At 41.2% G+C, this 17,939-nt stretch overlaps 1 protein-coding gene across 2 annotated transcripts in view; it reads right to left on the reverse strand.

Moving 5' to 3' along the window:
• The window catches only part of LOC116065762 (leucine-rich repeat and fibronectin type-III domain-containing protein 2), a 149,072-nt gene that overhangs the window by 60,438 nt on the left and 70,695 nt on the right, over positions 1-17,939 (reverse strand). For both annotated transcript variants that reach the window (XM_031321381.2, XM_031321380.2), the window contains exon 3: positions 11,264-11,399. The gene's annotated coding sequence lies outside the window, so the exon portion shown is untranslated. The remainder of the gene's footprint in view (positions 1-11,263; positions 11,400-17,939) is intronic.

Raw genomic sequence — 17,939 nt, forward strand, 5'->3', positions numbered from 1 at the left:
AAGAACATGACATTAAAACAACTTCAGCCAGCAGTTAGCACATAAAAACTGAGATCAAGGTTAGGTATTTCCATTTTATTTCAAAGATCAGTTCTCATACCAGTCTAATCACACATGCCTCAGGCATTCGCCGCAGGGTTGTGTGGCGGCGTGGGAGTGTCAATTAAATGGCATTTGTGCCCCCCCACACACACCCAGTGTAGCACAAGTAGATATTTCACAGTTATGGTTTTCTGTCGTTTTTTTATGATTTACACCAGGGGTCTTCAACGGTTTTTAGGCCAAGGACCCCTTAGCTGAAAAAGAGATGGAGCAGGGACCCCCCCACTACATATGTCATACAAAATGTAGTTGCATATTAAACTTTCTCTAAAGTAACGTTTAGGACGTCCTACAGCCTTTATACATACCTTTATGGTGCATACAATACTAAACTTTTAAAATGTTGGCACATTCATATATTCATACATTATGTTTTAATGTTAAAATGTGGCATAGTGAATTCTTAAGCTTTACTACTACTACTACTACTACTACTACTACTACTACTACTACTAATAATAATAATAATAACAAGGCTGAAGGCTCTGTTACCCATGGTGGTAATATGTTACATTCATGTAAATGTATATTGTCATTGTATATTTTTTTAAACCATCGAACAATAATTTGGTGGCCCCCCTGCAGCAACTCTGAGAACCCCCTAAGGGTGCCAGACCCCTTGTTGAAGATCTCTGATCTAGACTTTTCCAACTGCACTTGAAGGCAGCTTCATCTCACGGAGAAAGAAAGAGAGAAAGAAAAAAGACGAGGGACTGTACTTTGTGCTGGAGCTTGTTGCAGGAAACAGTCAGCTGGACAGTTAACTGCTTGTGTTTTAGATTTTTCCCTTAGTGTTTTAAATATTTTTTAGAACAGAGATAGAGATAGTGATGTTTACTGTACGGTGCTCTCACACCACCGGCGGGTTGCCTTTCTCCAAAAGTTGAATCTGACTCAACCTTTCGGCGTACCCCTGGGGCCCCCACCGCCGCAGTCTAAACCCACTACCCCCATTCAAATGAATGGAAAGACTGGCTTTTTCGCTGGAGCTCCTGATCCTGTATGAATGAAGGCAACTCTTCTAGTGCATTGTAAGTAAGTAATACATTTTTCTTTAATTCTTTAGTAAAATATGTATCAGCCACGAGGCTGTGAACAACAGCCGCTGGCAGCTGGCAGGCGTTTTACATTCTGGCTCAAACTAAAAACCCTCTGCTTTGTAACCACAGTATGCTGGTGTTTTATTATTTATATATGTATTTCAATTTGCTTCAACTTACTAGCCAGTTTACAGTAAAGAGGCTACAACACATGGTGTCATCCATATTACGCATATTGAGTCACGCTCAGCTTCAAAAGCAGACAGAGAGAACGGACACAAACGACACTTCCACAGTCCTGGTTGGACATTACAGGCGTGTCAAAGTTGTTAGTGTGTATAAGGCAGCAGACAAACTGGGGACTCAATGACAAGCCAAGTCCCCCCCCTGCAACACCGTCCCACATTGCACCTCCTGTGGAGAAGTGTAATCACATTTTCCGCAAGGGTGGTTCTAGTGCCCAAGAGAAAAGGGTTTATCTAATTCACACACATTGTCATTATGCAGTCCATGTGGTTTCCACTTAGTATCTGTAGCCACTTATATCAAGCCAGTGCAGTTTGAAGAGCATCAAGGCTAGGTGATGCGTTATTATGGATCCCACATGACGTCTAGGCAAGTCCCGCCCTACGAAGCAGCTTGAATGGTTTTGGGGTAAGGCATTGACCTTGAGTAGTTAAGGTTAGGATAGCCGATTGTTCAGGGGATAGGACCTGGTCAAAAGCAAGCTGTCCCTGATGACCCATATTTGAGCTTTATATAGTTGATTTCTCGCTTAAAAAAGTCTCAGAAGTGAATTTAATAACGAAATAGCCCGACAAACAATGTATAACTTTGCAGTGTCTGATATATGAGACCTGCTGTCTCGTCTCCAATGTGTTTCTATGTGGTTCGCTCAAACCAATCAGCGCGCAGCTCATCTAAATATTCATGAGCATACCATATTTGGAAGAAAAGCTCTTGTTCCAAATAGAGCCATATTCACAGGGTAGTTAAGGGCCTAATAAAATAGCATTCGGGCAATTTTCAGCCCAACCAATGTTACATACCCTATTAGGAGACCTTAAGGAACAGTGTAAAATACCCTATATAATCATTCAATCACCCCTTTAATCCTTACCAAAGTGTGACACTAGGACCGAATCTGCAAGAAATCTAGTGTCAGCAATTTTGAGCAATGAAGAGATTATTAACACACTGCTGGCGAATGCATGTTAGGGCCAAAACACTGGTAATGGTAACTGTATCCAGTACCGTTCTCCCAATGAAGAAGTTTATTCACTTTCGTGGAAGACCGAATGAAAGGAACCTCTCTGGTCAGGCAGGTCCCTTCAGCAAGCTAATGTCAACATGCTTTTCATTCAGTATATTCAGACTTTCATTCCATATATTCAAACTTTCATTCCATATATTCAGAATTTCATTGCATATATTCAGACTTTCATTCCATATATTCAGACTTTCATTCAATATTTTTAGTCTTTCATTCCATATATTCAGACTTTCATTCAATATTTTTAGTCTTTCATTCCATATATTCAGACTTTCATTCAATATATATATATATATATATATATATATATATATATATATATATATATATATATATATATATATATATAGAGAGAGAGAGAGAGAGAGAGAGAGCGAGGGCACTCCACTTTGCATTGACACTGAATGAATAGACGTAAATTGTGAGATGCAGAATCATCCAATATGAACTGGGCTGAATAAAAACTATTTCACATATCAGTCAACCAGCTTAAGTGTGGAAAACAATCCCAATGTTAAAGTTTGATCGCAAAAACCAACTCTTTGAGTTACCATAATGTTCAGGGAGTTTGTGGTGGAACAACAACTTAATTAAAATGTTTTCTGAACAAAAATAAAAATATTTAATGTTGAGTCTGTAACCTCATGATTTCTCCATCATAGATCTAGAAGTGGGTTAAGAAGTTCTTTGGCCTGTTTAGATGTACAAACTATGTCATCCCTGACGTCTAAGCATGAAGGAGTACAAGTATGTTGTATGTATCTCCACTTTGGGTGACACAGGCAGACTGGCCATCTGGAGTCTTTTTTAACTAGGAGGTTGGTGAATGTGTGGGCCAGCAAGGTTTAAATCATGTCCCACAGTGGTTGTGGCTTGTGGTTGTCATGAGTAATGTGCAAGCCTATTCCATCGTTCTACCCCCAGGTAATGTTACCTTGGTCAAATGAAATACCAATGTCAAAAATGTGAAAATCAAATGTAGTGTAAAATTGAAAATAAAAAGGTAGGAGACCATAAACACAAAGTAGGGCTGATAATATGAGAAAAAAACCCAGAGGCAAAAGTAGCCTAATGCCACAAATTGATTCATCCATTTTGCAGTACTGCAACAATGTTGCTCCTTACATCAATGTGCGCCTGCATATTGTCGTCACTGAGTGTTAGTACGCTGTTCTCCTGCCTTCAAGTGCCTCTAGGATTTATTCCCTCCAGGTGAAAGGTATGCCAACAAACACCCAGAGCCTCAGGATATAAAAAACAATCAACTGTACGTGCATTCAAGATGTTGCATTGGCAAGTGCCCTCCTCAATAACGCATAATAAGCACAAGAGCTCAATAAGAAGATGCAAAAAGTCCAGCTGCCAAGCACTTTAACTTTATATTTTTGTAAAGGGAACATATCATTAAAAACTCACTTTTTAGTTTTTGTGCACATACATTTGGGTATCTGGAGTGCCTACCAACCCACTTAGTGTGAAATAAGACAACCCAGTAAGTTTTTTGTGGGTTGATTAAATCAGAAAACATAGGGTTTAACAAGTAATTTAAATTTGGCTCCCCTTCCTATGTCACATAGCCTGGTTGACACCAGACCCTTCTCAGTTGTAACTGAGAGTGGGTCTGGGAAAGGTTCATTGACAGCTCATTTCCAAAGGGGCGTCACCAATGGATGCCGCTCAAATGCTTCTGAGCGCAATGGATAGTCCTTCAACCAATCAGACCAACGATCCGGGTGACGCAGCGCTTCGGTAGCCGTCATGTTGAATGTAAATAAAAAGCTGCTCGCCATCGCTGCGCTATCGTCGTTGCGTAAAGCCCGCCTCAGCGGTTGTGATTGGTGTAAAGCCCGCCTCAGCGGTTGTGATTGGTGCCTCGATTTTGGGGACATTGGAAATGGGTTTGAATGGGCTCTTTGCCAGACTGACTTGCAGAGCAAATCTCAAATTTGCCGGAAGTTCGTCGGGGTTTACCCAGGCTATATGTCACATGGAGGTGTATTAGAATATTCCCCACCCCATTATTACTAACTGTCTTTTGTAGGGGATACATGCTGGGAAAATTACTAAATGAAGAATATTAAAAAATAACCAGCATGATTGTTTAAATGTCTTGATTTCTGAATGGGGTGTTTTTGAGAGAACACAGCTGTGATCTATTGCAATTATTGTAATTGCCTTTGTGGGTGTGGCCTATAGAAGGTCTGTGTGTGTGGCCTAAAGAAGGTCTGTAACAATAGGCTTGTTCGAGATGGGCCAGCCCTGCGCAGAATCGATCACCGGCAATCGGCGCCCAATGCATGGCAGTTAGATTTGTGTCCGACTTGATCCAAACTTACGATCACCTCGAACGATAACCTCAAGAGATCAATGTGGCTGCAGGTTTGAGAGCCAGGCGCCGCAGTTGCTCTCCACCGACTGCAAGACCCAGGGCATGATGGGAAATGCCTGGCTCTCTGCTGATCTGACAGCTAATTAGACTCAACAACGTTTTATATAAACATTTTATTGTTTTTTGAATTGGAGGGATTTTAACTGCTATTTGTCTGATTTAAAGGCTTATTCTGTACAGAACACATGTTGTGTGGCTGACAGTGACGTTTAGAAGTCAGAGAGACTAAATCCGTTCAGATCACGGATCTTCTACAGTTTGTTGTTTATTAGCATCAGCAACAGATCGCATGTAGCGCATTTTGACAGCTACTCTGACATAATAAAAACAACTGGAGAATGTGTACAAGCTGATATATGGGTCTAATAACATTTTATTAAATCGGAATCGGACCTAACAGGATGTGAGTGTTTCTGTGACTTCCTGTTCAGAGTGAAGGTTGCAGAAAACGGCTGTAAACTGTCCGACTGGCCCACAGCTTTTTGTCACCGCCGCCACCTGCTCTCGTCCACTTTACAGGCGAGGCGCAGCTCATCTCCAACGAGCATACTGACTGCCTTGCTATCTTTGTCCCATTGGAGCAGCAGTAGCTTAGTCTGTGGGTACTTGGCTTGGGAACCGGAGGTTACAAGTTTCGACTGGAGAGGTGCTACCAGCCTCCGGGGCACTGCCGAAGTGCCCTTGAGCAAGCCACCAAACCCCCCCAAATTGCTCCAGGAGCACCATAGCCTACTATGGCTGAGCTTGCGCAATGAGCCTTCTGAAAATGCATGTGTGTGGTATCTAGGAGGGATATGCAAAGAGATATAGTTATAGATGTTATAGTTCACAAGTTTTCTGCACTGCAAAATATCTCCAACTTATCGCTCACTGAAACAGGAAAAGCGCTCTTGAATTCATCACTGGGGCTTCAAATGAAAGCTAATGAAGCACAGAGTTGATATTCATTGAGGCTGGTGAATGATAAGACAGCTTTTGGTCTTTCAACAAGCTCATTCTGTGCATGCAAAGCCAAACATATTCCAGTCGTAAAATCACTTCATTGGCCTCCACTGTGCCATACAAAATCAACTTCAAAATTGTACTTAGATGTGTGTCTATGGGGTGAATGTGGGTTCCTTACTATCTGTGTGCAAATGTATTTGAAGTAAAGCATTTATTGGTTACTTGGAATTAAATATGCTATATAAATCACATTGCCTTGCTTTGCTTTCAAAAGTCCTGCAGGCTGTTAAACTTGCTGGTTTAGTAAATTATGTAATGCCAAGTATATGGTGAATAGGAAGTTTTAATAGTACTTATAGTTCTAAGTCTTTGAGAGGACATACTTTCCCAGTATTTGTTTGTGGTGCTAAAGTTCATAAAGTTCCAATGTTGATACGGTAGCACACACACAGATCTTCTGGACAAGACTATCTCAATTTCACCAGTTTATTCATCAGAGCATGAATAAATTATATTGTCAAGTATTGAGTTATGATACAGCTCCTTCCATACGTATCATTACAAACATAGGAGCTTTAAAGATTTAAAGAGTGGAGAAGTTATTTACCTTTTTGACATTCAAGACTCAGGACAAAAACAAAATGTGTGTTTAACCATTGCTCCACATATCAACAGATAGATCAGCCCGTTTTTTTTTGTTTTTTTAAGCTTTGCAGCCATGTTTCTTTTTTTATGTATCTAGTGAGGTGCCATACAGGAACATAATATATTTTTATTAAAATATAAGGAAAAAACTCAACCAAAAGTTGGAGTTACGAGCTTTCTACACAACAAAGATATGCTCCATTTTATGCAGCATATGAAGAAAAAAAATATGTTGCGTAATATTTATTTCAGACCCATTGTCCTTTCCATCTCAAGAATCCTTACTACAAGTCACTTATAAATAGACAGCCCAGTCTCATGGCAGTTCGTGAAATGGTTACGTTATTGAATCTATTGATTCGTGAACAGGATACGATTATGTCATTTTTCTTGTGTGGTGATTACGGATTTTAATGGGAAGCACATTTCGTGATCACAGCACGACAATGGTAGGGAGTAGTATGAAAAGCAGAAAATCCGCATAGGGGGGTTGGTCGGGGTGGTGGATGGGTCAAACAATACAGGACTTTCACCCCGGAGACCGGGGATCGCGTCCGGCGTGTTGCAGTTCCTTTCCGAGTTATTCTCTTCCTAACCACAACCGTCCCGTTGTTGTCGGCGTGTCCTGCGTGTGACGGTTCCTTTCCCAGTATTTTCTTTTCCTAACCTCAACCGTCCCGTTGTTATGATGTTTCATGTGCCCGTTGTTGCGTGCCATAGAGACAGTGGATCGCGTCCCGGGGTTCGCGTCCCTATGTGGTGGTCCGTCCCGTTGTTGTCGCCGGCGTGTGGCGTTGAATTTCCCCATTGTGGCCGCGTGTGACGGTCGTCCTGTTGTTGTTGCCGGCATGTGGCGTTTATTTTCCCTGTTGTGGCGTTTAATTTCCCCATTGTTGCGTCCCCCAGAGCAGCCCAGTGTCATGGCAGTTCGTGAAATGGTAACGTTCGAAAATCGTGACCTGCACATGAAATAAACAAGAAAATCGTGACCTGTACACGAATCAATAAATCAAAATAATTATGACTATTTCCCGAACTGGCGTGAGACCGGGTTGAAATAGAACACCCCATCATTCACACCATATTTCAGATAGAGAGCCAAAGCTCCTCAACTTTGTAATTCAGTCTCACAGTGGATAATTTGTATCCTTCAAACCCATCTTTCCGCTGCCTGTCACTGGAGCTTTAGCACCGTTTGTCAGAGGAAGTTCTATGACTGGAAATGCTTCCTCTGATGACACAGATTCCAATTGGTCTCAGTTGTTTCCAAGATGAATCAGAAAGGCTTTTAATAAGGAAATCCAGGGAGCTCATGGGCTGTACAGGTAACTTCAAAGCGAGGTTAATATAGATCCTCTGAGTGTTTTCCACGCTGCCAACATCTTTACACAAGCTGAAGAGTGGACAGAATTATTTTCTGTCAAGAAAAACGTAATTTTTCAGGCTATAAAAGTATATTTGATTTTCCGCTCTCAAAACCTCAGGGCATAAGAATACTGCAAAAAGAAAAGAAACATAAAGAATAACTACAATAAATGCAGAGATGGATGCTGCCCCAAGGCTTAACCTGCAGTATCAAACACCACATGCAAAGATAATATTATAACTATCCCTTGCAACTCAATATTGATCATGAAAAGCTTGAAAAAAATGATTAACCAGAGGCCAAAAGGAAAGCACTTCAGCCCGAGTGTAGGTGAGTACACTAAATCCTAAAGGCCAGCGTTATGGTAAAAAATGAATAGACAGAGGTCCTTGCGAAAGTCTATAAAAAGCAGTTTAAGTGCATTTTTCCTTCCACCACCAACATGGAGTGAGAACAGCTGCCTTTCCTCGTATTATCTGGTCCCACAGCTGACAGAGACATCAAAATCCTGACACACATACTATATTGCACATGGCAAATTCATGGCATGTGCACATGCTGCCAAAGATGAAAGCCATGAGTTTGGTACAAGGCATGTGGGAATAGATGTACAGTAACGAGAACCATGAGGCCTGGCTTAATGAGGAGGATTAGTGAACTATGATAGGGCTTTCGTGCACAGCTGTAAGAGGGGCGGTGAGGCTTGTAGCAGCGAGGGCTGGATGGATGAGGGAGCAGTAGTTTGTCAGGTAGAGGACGGGTTCACCTCGGCTCCCAGAAACCTCTTAAATGAGACAGAGGGTGTGCAGACCGATAGATGAGGCCAGATTGTAAAAGCTGTAATCAATAGATCGCACTGTGATATAAACTTGCTATCATCTTTTCGATATCCCGCTGAGATGGGACAGAGGAGTAAGGCAATTCCCAGGATCAACAAATGTGATGTCTTCTCAGCACTGCAAATGTTCATCATTAATTTTTCAACACAAACATTATGTGACCTTCGAGCGCTTTATGAATCTATTTCTAGTTAAATGCTTAATTTGCCAATAATATGCTATCAAGAGGCACTTTACTACTTTGCTGTTTCCATCATAGCAGATGGGACAGATGGGTACAGATATTATTGGGAGACAGAATTCTGTATTAAGGACCAATAACGGTGACATATTTGTCTTGTTTATTAGGTTTGGTTCGCTGCTTTGAGTGCCATTTTTGCAATGTTCTCATGTGGCGACTTCTCCTACATCTAGTGGTGAGATTGATCTTTCAGCACTGAACATCTCTGAATCATATTCAAGGCTGGCAAACATCCTGGCAACAAGTGCTGCATTTCAATGTACTGTATCTTATGAAGGCCCGCTCACAACAGAATGTGGCACGTCATCTGAGTGTCGTCAAAAAAATAGGCAGTGCTAGAAGCTTGCTGACGTAGTGACTACTCACAGGGCTAGTTGGTGAACTGCGATAGCTTGTGAGGTAACAGCCAACATGCTAGCCAGCTGGGAATATGCAAGTGCTAGTCAGTCACAACCACAGTCAAGCTACCTTTTCAAGTTAGCAAGCTAATGGCTGGACAATGGACTGGATCACAGTGACGTCGCACTAACACAAAAATCACTTCCGGGTAGACAACTGGCTTTTGATTTGAATTGCAGAGATGAGGTGAAATCATCAAACTTGTTTATTTCTGTACCACTCTACATCTGTCTCTCCCCTCCCCTCCATGAAGTAGGCTACAGCTGAGCTGACGGTGCGTACTGCACAGCGAACTCAGAACAACGAACAACGAAGTATGTGACAAGAAAAAGTTTGACGTTTCTGCTGTGCTTATTTTCTGTACTGTGTTGCTTTGCTAGCATTTTTAATGAAACCAAATCTAGTGTTACAAACAGCAACATCTCACCGCAGGGTCGGACTGACTGCTAGTTTGGTGTCATTTTCTTTAGTCTGTGACAAAGTTAAAGGGCCTTATAAGGTACAGGTTAAAAAGGAGTGGTCAAAATTGATGCAGCCAAGAGATAAAATGCCTTGACTTTTACCTCCAAATATGGGTCAATCTCAGAAAACCCTGGATAAAACTGCACAGTGTAGGCTACATCATCTTTTTTGGAAGGGGTAGGAGAGGGACTGAACATACTTAGCAGACATATTTGGATCAACTTTCTGTCTCTACTGGCTAATTATAGTCTCTTAGATATATTCTGTGGATGTTATTAAGTAAGCCAAGTCTAGGTACACAATACGGCAAATGGCTTCCATATGACTTTATATATGCATCTATAATTAGACTTCTGAAAAGAGCGTAATCACAAACAGTAAGACAGTACGACTTTACACATGGTATTTCACTTGTCAGTGGAAGAGCAGGCCAGCACATATAGTTTGTAGACAGATCTTCTGACTGAGGTCTTACAGTAGTTTACTGTTACCTTATGTCACACGGTTTGATTGCGAAAATGTTGTTGAGCCTACTCGAGTTTCCTTGCCCTAGATTTCATGAAGTCTATCTGTGGTTGTCTTTTTACAGGGCCTGACATTCTAGCAAGGAATTTTAGTCTTTAAAAAAGCTTTCTATCAATCTCAGACAGAAAAACTCACAAGCACGCAAAACACATCTCTGACATTTTGAGGGAAATCAACCCAATTTGCCCGGCAGATTGCGTTTTATCATTCTCTTAACCGTCCAATCATTGTAGTCTGTGTTGCCTGGGATATGGTGCCTCCTTGCCATCACTTACCTAAACTTCTTATCTGTTTTATTCCCTGAAAGCAAAATTGAAACAAGCACGGATTAACTCAATGTCACGGCAGCTTTGTCCCAGGGATAATGGGGGACAATGAGCTCTGCAGTGACAGCAGTAAATGATGCCAATTTTCTCAGAGAAAGGGAGAATGATATAATGACAAAGAAGAGAAGAGTTTGGGGAGATAGCTTAAGACTCTAATCCAACTTAAGTAAATCAGAACGCTTTGGGTTTTGCTGAGTGTTTGTATCATCCAATCATTGTGGTGCAGGCGGCACAAATGCTGACTGGAGATATGTGACAGAATGGGTTTAAGAAGATTTGATGAAGATTGACATGTAAAAAAAAAAATCTACATGTTTTGTCTTAAGGGGATAAAAAGTTTGGGTGAGATTTTCCATCACTGCTCAGTATGACCTCCCTGTCATAGTGCTAATTTTCCTGTCCGAAAACCCAGTTACATAACTGTAAATTGTCTTTCTGCAAGAGAAATCTACCTGGGGAAGTTTGGTTTTTCTAAACCACTATTCCGTTTACCGAAACCAGGTTTCTCAGAAACATGACATTTAAGAAAGCCGAACACTGACTGTAACCCTGTTAAGTGCATGTAAACACACAGATGGATGAGTGCCATCGGGCCAAAACACTGTATGCTCCTCCAGTAATGTTCTTTTAAATGGCAGCTGTGGTGTCAAATACAATATGTTTCATTTACAAATAATAAGGAATTTGATCACTTTATGTTCTGGTACTCACAGTAACAGGATCAGTTGTTAGGTCAGATCAGGTATCCAAACACATAGTGATTCATGTCAAGAAGGTGGGATCTGATTCCTACAACACCGCTTCTTGATAGTTGTCACATTTGTCTCTGTTGGATCTCCTAAACCACCTAAAGAAGATAGATGCACAGTAGGGCATGTTAGTGAAAGGAAGTTATGGGTCATGGATGTTCACATCATAATAACAGAGTTGTACGAACCCTTGAAATCATAGGAAAGAAGATTGACTCTAATAATTCACCAGGGGGAAATTCAGTAGCATTTCTATGAAGAATGATTTTGGATGTTGATGATTTTCTGCCAAACAAACTGTGAGTCTTTGCAATTTCAAGGCATTAAATAGAAAAAGACATGACATATTAAGTAAAATATTGGCCGTTTTGATTTAGCCAGTCATGTATCTGTTACCAGGAGGAGCACATGGCTGGCCATGACCAAAGTTGAATTAAAACATAAAACATTCAAACTGCACCTTAGAGTGTAGGAGGGAGGTTGTTAATGTTAGTTAAAAGATGGCTGAATCAATTTTTGGGGGAATATAAAGAAAAGGACATCAGGATCAGACAGACACGGATTTAAATCAATGATGTTTTCAGACAAGGTTTCAAAGGAGTCCTCTGACAAGACTTTTTATGAAAAGATGATATAGCTGGTGTCTAATAATACAGCATTAGTACATCTCGTTAAAATTCTGTGACCATGTCAGAGCACATGTCATCCCAAACCCCACAGCTGCTTCCCATCCTAATTGGCGAAGATGAAAAGCACACAGAGAGAGAATGGTAGACACAACAAGGTTTCATAATGTTTATTTTGGTAAAAACGGTGTGTTCTGGTTCCAGGCTTTGCCAGCCAAGGTGCATTAAAAAAAAGCAATTTTGAAGTCTCAATGCAAATAATGGTCTTTACAGAATAATAGATCTTTCTGTTTTCTGCTTTTTAAGCTCTGCATCTGCCAGACGTCTGTCTTTGCCAAAACAGACAGTCGAGGTAGAACACTGACACAAAATCCAACTGATTCACAGAGAAGACGCTGCAGTCCTATGGCAATGGACAAAGAGACAGCAAATTAAATAGTGTCAGTGATATACTGGATAATAAGCACTGTGTCACAGTGGTCTAGCATAACGAAAAAGCAGATTGCTTGATCCTTAAAAAAGTCTGTTTGCACTTTCTCCATTAAAAACCAGCCCTTACTTCCAGAGATGTGCAGCTTATTTAAAGGGGACAAATCATGTCTACGAACTCACAAACTGAAATAGGACAACCCAGTCAGTTTTTTGTCAGCTGATTAGATCAGACAACATGGGGTTCAACAAGCCATTCAAATTTGGCTCCCCTTCCTATGTCAGGCTCATAAAATGTTCACCAAATCAGAATTTTGTTGGGTTTGAAATAAAAAAATTAGAAGAAACTTAGTCTCGCTTTGCCAGACCTTCCTTCACAGCGCTGCGGAGGAGGGTCTGCCTAGTCCACACAACATCCTGGGATGGGAGAAAAACATGCTCTGGTTTATTGGCATTTCTTTAAACCAATCACAATCATCATGGGTGGCGCTAAGCACCGGGCAGAGCCACGGTGCCGCTGCAAAATAGCCTCGGGAAGGAACTTGTTTTGGTGGAACGTGTACGTTCAAAAGTTGTTTTAGTCGTGCAACAGAAAACTCAGATTGGACAGATAGTCTAGCTAGCTGTCTGGATTTACCCTGCAGAGATTTTAGGTGCAGTTAACCATAGTCCTCATAAATCGACCGGAGTTTAAAATTCCAACACAAAGAAAGCGGAAGGTAAATCCGGCAGAATTTCCGGCGGCAACAGGGCAAAAGTGGAACATCGTGGATATAGACTAGAAGAAACTGTTCACTCTAACAAACCATTTCAGTAGTTATGTCATTTGATTTTTGCTTCTGTGACAAGCTGCAGAATATCCTCCCAAAATCCCATTGACAAGCTCTTTCTGCAATGTGGGGTGTTACTAAGCCATAGAGATTTCCTGACTTCCATGGTTGGAGCGGTTAGCCGTTGCCAAGTACACCTCTGCTTTGACTCTGGCAACACAATATGCTTAACGAGATTCCAGAGCCTGCAAGCAGCGGTTCCGCCTACAGCAGCCCGAGTGCCCACACTGCCTTGCATATGGTAGGCTTAACATTGTCTGAGTGCAAACGGGCATGAAGCTGTAAAAGTTCAACCAGAATTCAAACAGTTACAATTTCACGCTGTATAATTGAAACACTGCTGTTGCGTGTCGCAGAGGTCATCAAACAGGTGTCATTCTAGATTATGGTTGATGTAACAGAGTGAAACGGTGTTAAAGCGTTTCTCTAACTGCACGTGGACACGCTTTCTTTTTCACTCTTCGGCATCTTGCAGTGGTGCTCCGGTTGTTTTTAATGCAGATATACAGCCTAGTGTTACATGCAGAGATAAGAAACCTTGGAGAAGAAACCTTGAAGATGATGAATATGGAAATCAAGGATTGTCCACCTTAATGTAATGATACATAAATTCATCTGTTTTAATTTCGCACCCAAAATACTGCCATACCTCTGCTGTGGCTGTCAGTTTCTTAATGTAAAACAAGCAGTGTGCATGCTCATGAATGTCAAATACCTCAAATAAGACGTGAGCTACCGAGTGCCTAAAAGGAAATTAATTAAGCTGTGTGGTCTCCGAACACTTTATTAGAAACAAATTGCGTCAGAGTAATCAATCAAGAATGCACCCTGTCATTTATGCACTCTTTAAGGGGTCAATCAAGGCGGATAGAGCAGGCCAATAAATCATTTAAATTCAGTGCGTCCAGTGTTTACAGTCAGTTAATTATGAACAAGATTGCACAGCCGACATCCCTTCTGTCAGGGCCTGAATCGTTTTAAGGATTTATTTACAGGAATACAGTAATATGAGTTATCAGGAGTCGCTAAGACACTGTGAATTACACTTCTACATGCCAATAAAATACACGTAAACCAAATGCAGATGTGTGTACAAACACAAATGTCTACAGTAGGCCTATTACCCCAGTGATTTAGTATTGCTCTTCTAAAGTTGGGGTGAAAGACAGATAAAAATAAGAAAAGAGACTAAGACTAAGAGTTATCTATAGTCATGCTAGCGGCTCTGTGAGGCTGTACTTGCGCAAAGAGGTTTGAGGCCTTGAACAAAATGCTAATGTCACCAAGCTACTAACACGTTTTGCATTTATAATTTTTACTACGTTCACCATCTTAGTTAAGCGTTTTAGCTTGCTAACATTTGCTAATTAGCACTAAACAAAACATAGAGCTGAGGCTGATGGGAAAGTCATTACCTATGAATGTATTTGGTCATAAACCAAAGTATTGTATACATTTTCACATGTTTAAGTGATGATTGTGCTAGATGAAAAGTTAATGGATCAAAGTTATAAACTTCATCCTGATGGGGAGAATAATTTTGGTACCAAATTTGATGGCAATCCATCCTACAGTTGTTAAGACATGTCACTCAAAATCACAAATTACAACCTCATGATGGTGCTGGAGGAAAAATAAGGGGTTCACCAAAGTCAGTAGGATGCATCCTAAGGTACAACGGATGTCTGCACAAAGTTTCATAGCAATTCATCTTGGAATTGTTGAGATATATTTCAGTCTTGACAAAAGTGGTGCACTGGCTGACCTACGCTGCCACTCCCCACTGCTAGCAAGGCCAAATATGGTTGAAAGGCAGCAGAGGCAGAGATATCCTGACATTTATCCGTTAATATGGGTCAAGCTCCAAAAACACCAGACCCTACCTTCCCATAATGCAACTTAGTAATGTAAATTTCTCCCTGCCTGGCAAACAACCACATTTGAAATGAAGACTTTCTGTTCTAAGTCCCCAAGCCAAAGTACCCAGGTGATGAAACTTGACAAATCTCCTCCAGAACCACAGAAAACATCAGACATCTGTCTCCCCAGTCTGAGTTGTACTAACTATGACTAACTAAATTGACTTTGACATGTAAAATCTGTGGAGTCACTGCCTCTTGAACTTTACCTCAGGAGAGAAAGTGCACAGAATGAGTCATAAGGCCCTTATTAGTCAGTGTTTTACTTGCACAAGCCAGGATTTAAGGGGTAAGGAAATCCATAAGTCCTGAGAGTTTCCATTGACTTTGTCTTGTCTTTCACAAGTCTCTGCACAGCCTACACATATACTCTTTCTTACCTCTCTTATACATCTTATACTCTTATTATTTTCACCTGGATCTGGATCAGAGCTACTATACTGTCCTTTCAAATCAGATCTAATCTTTCTCTGCAAACAGATCTGTCATAATAACATGACTGGTTGCCGATCATACCATAATCTTTCTGGAGGGATTTGCACATGACACCTGAGCTGCAAATGAGGCTCCTCAAAGACTCAAGGTCTGAGAGAATGCTACGCAAGTCCCTTTGCCCTGCTGTTGGCGATGTTTTGATCCAAACACTGGGTGGTTGGACCTGCGCTGTCCCTTTTGAATGCTAATGAATGATGTCTTCAAAGAAGCAGCGCTCCCCAAAGTCACCTTACACTATTGGGCCTGATGTAAAAGAGGACTTCAGACAAACAGTACAATGTGTGCAGACATCAGTGTACTGGGGCTTTAAACAATAGTAATTCCCATAGTTCAGCAAGTCACTGTGAGAGCACATCCTGCATCCTGGCTCAACCCAATGATGCAAACATGACGTGTGCTAGTTGGATGAGAACAGACTGAGTTTGCAAGGAAGAAGAAATATATTTTAGAGCAAACTTTAGCTAAGTTACCTAACAAACACTGCAACACAGAGTTTCCTTTTCTTCCTCTCTCAATTTGACTCACACTCACACCCCAGCGCACAAGCTAACACAATGTATCACCCACTTAGGTCGCGAACAGCGTGTTTGCAGGTTGCAATGCGTGAGGCGCACTGCCCCGATCAGACCAGTTGCGTCTTTTTATTATTCTTGCTACAGTAGGCAACCATCGAATCACCCGTCCTCAACCAATCATTATTTAGCTGTGATGTTAAATGACGTTGGTTGCTTTTTTACCACTCTGAGTTGAAGTTTTTCAACTCGAGGCGTTCAGGGCACTACTGCAAAAAAACGCGAGGCACTCAGAAACGCAAAAGCAGCGAGCAAAATGCTTCGCTTTCAAACATTTACAAAAATTTTAATTATAATTGGACTCAATTATGGTGTCTCTGCAAGAACCGAAAACTCAGATTGGACAGATAGTCTAGCTAGCTGTCTCGATTAACCCTGCAGAGATCTGAGGAGCAGTTGACCCTAGTACTCATAAATTGACTGGAGTTTAGAATGCCGACACAAAGAAAGCGAAAGCTGAGGGACATCCGGCTGAAAATTAGGGACTTCCGGCAGCACCTGAACAATCCAGAATATTGAACATCGTCGATATAGACTAATCGGACTATAACTGTTAGTCCCCATTGTAACCATTTCATAGGAGTACATTTTTTTGACCTCACTGTATAAAATGACCTATTGTGACCTTTAGAGTAATCACAGCCTCATGAAAGCTAAAAAAACACAAACTAGAGACCTGTGGCATTCAGATGATGTCTGGTTTCCTAGATGTATTGACAAAGGGTTTCTGAGCAATTGAGCAACAAACAGAAGTGCTTGCCATCAATTGCAGAAAAAGGCAATTCTTAGTCTGGCTATCACCAGACCAAGCTCAATCTTTTAAGATTGAACATTAGTCTGGGGAGTCTGCTCTGTATTTTCTACTGCACAAGAGGCGTGATCAACGGGCGTAGTTCAAATGACTCTGTACGCAATTGGATAGTCCTTCAACCAATCAGACCAACGATCCCGGTGACGTAGCGGCGACAGCGACATCAACGGGTTGCTGCGCTACAGTGTCCCCTATGTTGAAAACAAGAAGCTGCTTGGTCGCTTCTCTATCGTCATCGTGTTAAACCGTCCAATAGTGCGCCAGGTGGATAAGCCAGCTCGTGACTGGTCCCCGCAAAATTGTAACGGAAGCAGGATAGATAACTGTACAGGTTTCCAGCCTGAGCAGCAGGGCGAAATCAAATCGCCGGCAGATCGGGCTGGGTTTACCCAGTCTAGGCAATTCTTGAAGAAATCTCCAAATGTCAAATGTGTTTAATTAAAAATCAAAGCATTGATTTTAAGATGGTGGTCCTTATGGTCTTGATGTCTTAATGAGGTATTTTGGAGGGATTTATTACCATTTTATCAATTCTTGAGTGGTAAAAAAGGGTTATATTTTCAATCCAAAAACAACTTATGAGACATAATTGAGCATGAGAACGGCCATCATAAAAGTAAACAGAAAAAAAGTTACAGGGCTATTGTGAATGTGTGGGTGTTGGCCTGGACTGCTGTTAAGTTTCCCGGCCTAAATTATTATCCCAGTCCAGCTGTGGGGGCAGACGTTTTGACCCTGCATGACAGAAAAGTTTGCAAGACAGTTAGAGACCTATAGTGTGTCAGCCCACTGTTTAATACCCTAACAGGGTGATACATCTAGGAAATGAGTCAGAGTATTTATAGTCTACATTTGCATGCAAGATATATGATAAAGCCACATACAGTAATTGACTGTGTAAGTTAAGCCCTCCAGTGTCGAACACAAGATGGAATATTTTAGCTCATGACAAGTCG

Source organism: Sander lucioperca, chromosome 18 (assembly GCF_008315115.2).
Source record: "Sander lucioperca isolate FBNREF2018 chromosome 18, SLUC_FBN_1.2, whole genome shotgun sequence".
Classification (NCBI taxonomy): domain Eukaryota; kingdom Metazoa; phylum Chordata; class Actinopteri; order Perciformes; family Percidae; genus Sander; species Sander lucioperca.